The sequence below is a fragment of the Aegilops tauschii genome, chromosome 2 (genome assembly GCF_002575655.3).
Source record: "Aegilops tauschii subsp. strangulata cultivar AL8/78 chromosome 2, Aet v6.0, whole genome shotgun sequence".
In the NCBI taxonomy this organism is placed as follows: Eukaryota; Viridiplantae; Streptophyta; class Magnoliopsida; order Poales; family Poaceae; genus Aegilops; species Aegilops tauschii.
In genome coordinates this window covers 533688444-533696783 of record NC_053036.3, presented here as the reverse complement: position 1 = coordinate 533696783, position 8340 = coordinate 533688444, and the positions used below count along the sequence as shown (strand labels likewise).

Below are 8340 nucleotides of genomic sequence, written 5' to 3'. Positions count from 1 at the left end.
AATGTTCTCCTCGATCTTCTTGGAGATCTATTCGATGTAATCTTCTTTTGCGGTGTGTTTGTCGAGATCCGATGAATTGTGGGTTTATGATCAAGATTATCTATGAACAATATTTGAATCTCCTCTGAATTCTTTTATGTATTATTGGTTATCTTTGCAAGTCTCTTCGAATTATCAGTTTGGTTTGGCCTACTAGATTGATCTTTCTTGCAATGAGAGAAGTGCTTAGCTTTGGGTTCAATCTTGCGGTGTCCTTTCCCAGTGACAGCTGGGGCAGCAAGGCACGTATTGTATTGTTGCCATCGAGGATAAAAGGATGGGTTTTATATCATATTGCATGTGTTTATCCCTCTACATCATGTCATCTTACTTAAAGCATTACTCTGTTCTTATGAACTTAATACTCTAGATGCATGCTGGGTAGCGATCGATGTGTGGAGTAATAGTAGTAGGTGCAGAATCGTTTCGGTCTACTTGTCACGGACGTGATGCCTATATACATGATCATACCTAGATATTCTCATAACTATGCTCAATTCTATCAATTGCTCGACAGTAATTCGTTTACCTACCGTAATACTTATGCTATCTTGAGAGAAGCCACTAGTGAAACCTATGGCCCCCGGGTCTATTTTCCATCATATTAATCTTCCAACACTTAGCTATTTCTGTTGCCGTTTATTTTACTTTGCATCTTTATCATAAAAATACCAAAAATATTATCTTACCATATCTATCAGATCTCACTCTCGTAAGTGACCGTGAAGGGATTGACAACCCCTTTATCGCGTTGGTTGCGAGGTTCTTATTTGTTTGTGTAGGTGCGTGGGACTTGTGCGTGATCTCCTACTGGATTGATACCTTGGTTCTCAAAAACTGAGGGAAATATTTACGCTACTTTACTGCATCACCCTTTCCTCTTCAAGGGAAAACCAACGCAGTGCTCAAGAGGTAGCAGGGCCCAGGGGGGGCAGGTGTGATCGGGGCGCGCGTGCGATCCACCCGTGATTCGCGCGGGCTTCGATAGGTCTATTTCCCGCGCGCGGGGGCTCCTTCCTTTTATGGCTGTCTGGTCGCGCGCGCGGGCCGCTCCTTCCTTTTTTGGGAGAGCGCCCGGTGCTGCGATCGGGCACCCGTGCGCCAGCGAGCCAGGTCCATTTTTCAATCCTCTGTTTTACACATGCATTTTTATCATTTTTTTTGTTTTTTACCATTCCTGCATTTTTAAAAAAATTTGTGAAGCAATGGAGGCTTGGATCTACAAGTTTACGTGCCCTCTCCCCCTAACCCTCCCTTTTCTCCACACTGGGCCTCTCGAATTTTCACCGTGAACCAATCACCTCATCCTATTAATCAAATCCGTGATTTTTTTCCTTAGGTGTGGGATTACTTGTGTGAAATAGGAAAACACGATGTATTCCTATTCTCTACTTTTTTTATCACACAACAATCTTTATGCCTAATCTCATGCACGAATCACGAGGAAGCAACCAACAGTATTCCTATTCTATGTTTTCAATCCTCTGTTTTACACATGCATTTTGTTTAATCATTTTTTTGTTTTCTTCCTTTCCTGCATTTTAAAAAAAAAGTGAACTAATGGAGGCTTGGATCTACAAATTTACGTGCCCTTCCCCTAACCCTCTCTTTTCTCCACATTGGGCCGCTCAGATTTTCACCGTGAACCAATCACCTCATCATGTTAATCAGATCAGCGATTTTTTTTCCGTAGGTGTGGGATTACTTGTGTGAAATAGGAAAACACGATGTATTCCTATTCTCTACTTTTTTTTATTAAACAACAAATCTTTATACCTAATCTCATGCACGAATCATGAGGAAGCAACCAACGGTGGATACATACTACCTCCGTCCTGATTTATTTGCCCCCTTGTATTTTGGGTCAATCTTTGACCTTTGATTTAACTTTAAAAAATAAGTCATATTTCACAAAGATAGTATCATTGAAAACTACTGTCGAATATGAATCCAACCATATAACTTTTGTGACAAACAACTTATATTGTGTTAGTCAAATCTATGGTCAAATTTGGACACAAAATACAAAGGGGACTAATAAACCCAGACGGAGGTACTACTTGCTTAGCTATAGCGCATATTAAAGGAAAAAACCTCTTTCAAGCAAACCGCTCCACTGCTAGGTGCTGTGTTAAGACAATTATCAGATAACATACCTCCCAATGAAACAGGTCAAGTTTAGAGTTCTGTAACAGGTGAAGTTCAATATTTTAAGGCGGGGTCCAATATGTTCTCTTGCATGAGGACAATAATTCTTGCCATTTCCGACATTGTGTCTCCCGAGATAGCTAGCTGGTCAAATTTGACGATCCACGCATAAAAAAAAAACACTCACCATGGCCCGCCACGGAGCAAGTTACAATTTGCAATCACTTATCTTAAGCCAATGCTTGGCGATAATTTTATCCGACCGGCCAGCTCCCTAGCCTTTCCGTCGACTCAATTCACAATCTGAAAACCATCCATCCAACATAAAAACCCCATGCAACATGTTTGTCGTGAGACAACATTTTTCATTCTAAACACGTGCATGTGGTATAAAAAAAATACTGTATGTGCCAACAAAAATTAACCCTTTGCAACAAATAATTGGAGAAATTGCAACATATGCAACAAGCAAATCATCGGAAGTAATGCATGCAATTAAATAACAACACAAAACACTTCTGGAGCATGAACCAAATCATTCGAACAGACAATCAGAATCCTCTGATTGCCGCCTGGAATCCTTGTATACTGGTGTTACGTGTAATTCGTTGCCAACGAACTGAAGAGACCAGGACTCCCGATAACAATATCATGATACAGTATGAGGCCAAAACCAAGATGCAAAATTAACTAGTAATTTAAACTAAAACAACGTCATTTATTTTCGAACGGAGGTAATAGTACAGTTTTTTTTTGCGGGGCAGGTAATAGTACAACTCGATGTAGTGACCTACACCGTCATACAAATCTCGATCCGAACAGCACAAATACTACTACGATAGAAAGAAACTATATACGAGCAGCTGATGTAGATCGTCGTAGGATTGCCTGGTGTTGGCGGTACGAAGTCTTGTGATCAGCAACACGTGTCGAGCAGACAGCAGCAGCAAATCGCAGCACAACTGCAGATGAAAACGGACCACGTCAGATTATATAGAAGAAATCAAAACAGAAAAAGCAGTGGGTAATCTTGACGATCGAGTGGCCGTACCATCCTTTCCAGAAGCCGTCGCCGCTGTCCTCCGGTTCCGGCGGCGGGGCCTGCTGCTGGTAGTAGTTGGCGGCAACAGGCGGCGGAGCGCCGTACGCCGGCGGCGGGTAGGCCTCCTGGCCCGGCTGCGGGTACGCGGTGCCCGGTGGCGGGTAGCTCATGGTCGACGCCGCGGTCGAAATCACAGAGAAACGCAAGACAGTGGCGATTGCTGTGCAGGTGCTCTCTGCTCTCGAGTTTGTGATGTTCTTCTACCGGAGCATGGCGACCCTTTATATAGTGATTGACACCACGAGCACGAGGGGTATACATTGCTTAGCCGCGTAAACCTAAGGCGGTTGCACACATATCCAAATTTCAAAGGGTCTCGCCGGTCCGGCGGTCACACGGATGCATCGATTCGCGCACGGCGGCGACGGCGGGTCTCATTTACTCCGGTAACGCGTTGTTGAAAGGCGTCACTCGGAAGGAGAGACATCGGTCCACATTTGCGTGTGTTCACGCACTCCACGCCTCCACCGAACGTCTGCTAGCTATAGCTGATTCCCATTTGGATGTGTGCTGGACTGGACTCGGTTCCATCGGGTTCTGCGCCGCCGTTTCGAACTGGTCCACCGTTGAGCCGAGAGGTTCCAAACGAATCGGGTTCCATAGCTGGCGAGGTTTGATTTATGTTTCGAGTTTGTAGAACTTTTCTCTGAAATTTCATACTACCTTGGTAGCGTGAGCTACACTACTTTTGTCCATCTGGGTTTACTAAGAGCAACTCCAAGGATCAACGCGCCGACCTAAACGGATGCGCGCTTTATCCGCTTTTCGTCTGTTTGGGTCGGCCGCCTGTTCGGCGTCCGCTTTGTTTTTGTTTTGAGTCGGCCGTACGGTCAACACGCGTGACCCATTTCATGTTCACATAAATTTAAAAGGCCCACGGCCATAAATCATATTTTAGTGGCCATGCCACCGCTCAAAGTTCATGCCAGCATCAATGCCAGTGGCCGGCATATAATGCCAGCCTCCAAAAAACTCATCACACAGTTCATATTGGCGCACTTGCCAGTGGCCGACACACGTGCCAGCACACAAAAACGGCGGGAATTCGACCACGCCATCTTGACCGTGGTCATGATAGCACACTTGTCGGCATACAAAAAAGGGATGGCGCTCTCCGGAATAGGTCACTCGTCGTCGAACTTGAGCATGTCAGCCTGCATCTTCTCGAATCATGGCCTCTTCTTCGGTGACACGGTGTTCAGGTCCACCTTCATGATCTCCACCCCCGTCATCATGCTAGCGAGCGCCATTTCTTTCACCTTGGTCTTGGCATTGGCGGCCTCGATCTCAAGCATCTTGGTTTGCTTCTCCGCCTCCATCTCAAGCATCTTGGCTTGCTTCTCCGCATCGGGCTCAAGCCTCCTCCTTTGGATCTCTATGAAGGCGTTCATTTGCTCTTCCTTGTCTTGTCGGCGCTTCTCCTCCCTTGTGTTCTTCTTGCTCATCATGCCCTCCACGGTTGCAAGCAAGGCAATGGACACCGTATCGCGCTTGTCCTCCTTCATGGAGTTGGTCTTCCCCTACGGACGTGGCTTTTCACCCTTCCCAAGCTCCTCCACGGCTTCCTTCCCCCCACGCGCCATGACGGCGGCATATTGCGCCTTAAACTTATCCTCCCCGTTGATGACCATCCAGCAATGGGAGAGGTTGAAGGACTTGCCCTCATGTTGGACCTTGAATGCCTCCAAAGCTTGGAATGCCTACAAATGAAGAGCATGCAAGCATATGGGCAAATGGACATGCAAGCATAACGAATACAAAGAGGGGCGCATGTATACCATATCCTTCATGCCGATGCCACTCACCGGCATGCCTTGATGCTCTCAAGGGTGGCATAAAACTTTTTGCACTCTTGTTGTATCACCCTCCATCGCTTTGAGAGGGACACCCACCCACGCTTGCTGTGCATTTGATACGGCGCAAACTTCTTGCGTTCATGGTACTCACGATGAACATGAAGCCAAAAGGTTGATGCCTTTTGTTCGACGTCGACCTTGGGGTCTTACCCAATGTCCCTCCAGCACTCGCAAAGGTGTTTGTCCTCGGACGACATGTATGCCTTCGCCCGCTTGCTCTTGCGCTTCGGCTTCGCACCGGCTTGGTTGGCGAGCTCGTTCTCGAACAAAGGCTCCCCGTCGATGTCCATTTCATCCTCTTCCTCGAGGCCGTAGTCCTCCGGGAACTCGTGGTCGAGTGGGAAGATGCCCAGGCTGACCTGATCTTGCATGAAGGCGTCGCCCAGGCCGACCTGATCTTGCATGAAGGCGTCGCCCAGGCCGACCTGATCTTGATCATAGGTGGCCGGCGTGAATGGCGCTTGGCCGTCTTGGCTTTGGGTCTCCTCGGGATCGTAGGCAGTCGCGGCGGCACCGCCAGCGGAGGCAGCGGCGGCCGCACCACCTTCGAAGATGATGTTCTCAATGATGAAATGGTTGGCCGTTTCATCGTCGCCGGCCGCCGGCATTCTGTCGAATAGGTTGCGGGTGTTGTTGGGGAACATAGCATGCAATTTCAAAAAAATTCCTACGATCACACAAGATCTATCTAGGAGATGCATAGCAACAAGAGGGGAGAGTGTGTCCACTTACCCTCGTAGACCGAAAGCGGAAGCGTTAGGTTAACGCGGTTGATGTAGTCGAACGTCTTCATGATCCAACCGATCCAAGTACCGAACGTACAGCACCTCCGTGTTCAGCACACGTTCAACTCGATGACGTCCCTCGAACTCTTGATCCAGCAAAGGGTCGAGGGAGAGTTCCGTCAGCACGATAGCGTGGTGACGGTGTTGGTGATGTGATCCGTGCAGGGCTTCGCCTAAGCACTACGACGCTATGACCGGAGGAGTAAACTGTGGAGGGGCACCGCACACGGCTAAGAGAACAATTGATGTGTCTCCAAGGGGTGCCCTTCCCATGTATATAAAGGAGGGAGAGGGAGGAGGCCGGCCCTAGGGGGCGCGCCATAAGGGGGGAGTCCTATTAGGTCCCCCGGTCCTAGTAGGATTCGGCCCCCCTTCTTTTCCTTCTCATGGAGGGGGAAAGGGGGAAAGGAGAGGGAGTAGGAGAAGGAAAGGGGGGTGGCGCCCCCTTCCCTAGTCCAATTTGGCTTTCTCCCTTCTGGGGGCGCACCAGCCCCTTGTGGGCTGGTTAGCCTACCTCCTATGGCCCATATCTTTCCCCAGGGGGTACCGGTAACCCCTCCGGTACTCTGGTATGTACCCGGTACACTCCAGAACCCTTCCGGTGTCCGAATACTACCTTCCAATATATCAATCTTTACCTCTCGACCATTTCGAGACTCCTCATCATGTCCGTGATCTCATCTGGGACTCCGAACAAACTTTGGTCACCAAAACACATAACTCATAATACAAATCATCATCGAACGTTAAGTGTGCGGACCCTACGGGTTCGAGAACTATGTAGACATGACCGAGACACATCTCCGATCAATAACCAATAGCGGAACCTGGATGCTCATATTGGTTCCTACATATTCTACGAAGATCTTTATCGGTCAAACCGCAATAACAACATACGTTATTCCCTTTGTCATCGGTATGTTACTTGCCCGAGATTCGATAGTCGGTATCATCATACCTAGTTCAATCTCGTTACCGGCAAGTCTCTTTACTCGTTCCGTAATGCATCATCCCGCAACTAACTCATTAGTCACATTGCTTGCTAGGCTTATAGTGATGTGCATTACCGAGAGGGCCCAGAGATACCTCTCCGATACACGGAGTGACAAATCCTAATCTTGATCTATGCCAACCCAACAAACACCTTCGGAGACACCCGTAGAGCATCTTTATAATCACCCAGTTACGTTGTGACGTTTGATAGCACAGAAGGTGTTCCTCCGGTATTCGGGAGTTGCATTATCTCATAGTAGAGGAATATGTATAAGTCATGAAGAAAGCAATAGCAATAAAACTTAATGATCATTATGCTAAGCTAACGGATGGGTCTTGTCCATGACATCATTCTCCTAATGATGTGACCCCGTTCATCAAATGACAACACATGTCTATGGTTAGGAAATTTAACCATCTTTGATTAACGAGCTAGTCTAGTAGAGGCTTACTAGGGACAAAGTGTTTTGTCTATGTATCCACACATGTATCAAGTTTCCGGTTAATACAATTCTAGCATGAATAATAAACATTTATCATGATATAAGGAAATATAAAATAAAAACTTTATTATTGCCTCTAGGCCATATTTCCTTCAGTCTCCCACTTGCACTAGAGTCAATAATCTGGTTCACATCTCCATGTGATTTAACACCAATAGTTCATATCACCATGTGATTAACACCCATAGTTCATATCACCATGTGACCAACACCCAAAGGGTTTACTAGAGTCAGTAATCTAGTTCACATCGCCATGTGATTAACACCCAAAGAGTACTAAGGTGTGATCATGTTTTGCTTGTGAAAGAAGTTTAGTCAACGGGTCTGTCACATTCAGAGCCGTATGTATTTTGCAAATTTTCTATGTCTACAATGCTCTGCATAGAGCTACTCTAGCTAATTGCTCCCACTTTCAATATGTATCCAGATTGAGACCCAGAGTCATCCGGATCGGTGTAAAAGCTTGCATCGAACTCTTTATGATGAACTCTTTATCACCTCCATAACCGAGAAATATTTCCTTAGTCCTCTAAGGATAATTTTGACCGCTGTCCAGTGATCTACTCCTGGATCACTATTGTACCCCTTTGCCAAACTCATGGCAAGGTACACAATAGTTCTAGTATACAACATGTCATACTTTATAGAACCTATGGCTGAGGCATAGGAAATGACTTTCATTCTCTCTCTACTACCGTGGTCGGGTTTTGAGTCTTACTCATCTTCATACCTTACAACTCAGGCAAGAACTCCTTTGACTGATCCATTTTGAACTCCTTCAAAATCTTATCAAGGTATGTACTCATCGAAAGTCTTATCAAGCGTCTTGATCTATCTTTATAGATCTTGATGCCCAATATGTAAGTAGCTTCACCGAGGTCTTTCTTTGAAAACCTCCTTTCAAACACTCCTCT

At 46.4% G+C, this 8340-nt stretch overlaps 1 long non-coding RNA gene across 1 annotated transcript; it reads right to left on the bottom strand.

The window, feature by feature from the left end:
• Positions 1–2864: 2864 nt before the first annotated feature.
• Positions 2865–3618, bottom strand: LOC120974663 (uncharacterized). The gene is made up of 2 exons (XR_005770011.2): positions 3239–3618; positions 2865–3149 (listed from the first exon to the last, which is right to left on the bottom strand). It is a non-coding gene; the product is annotated as an uncharacterized lncRNA (long non-coding RNA).
• Positions 3619–8340: the final 4722 nt, after the last annotated feature.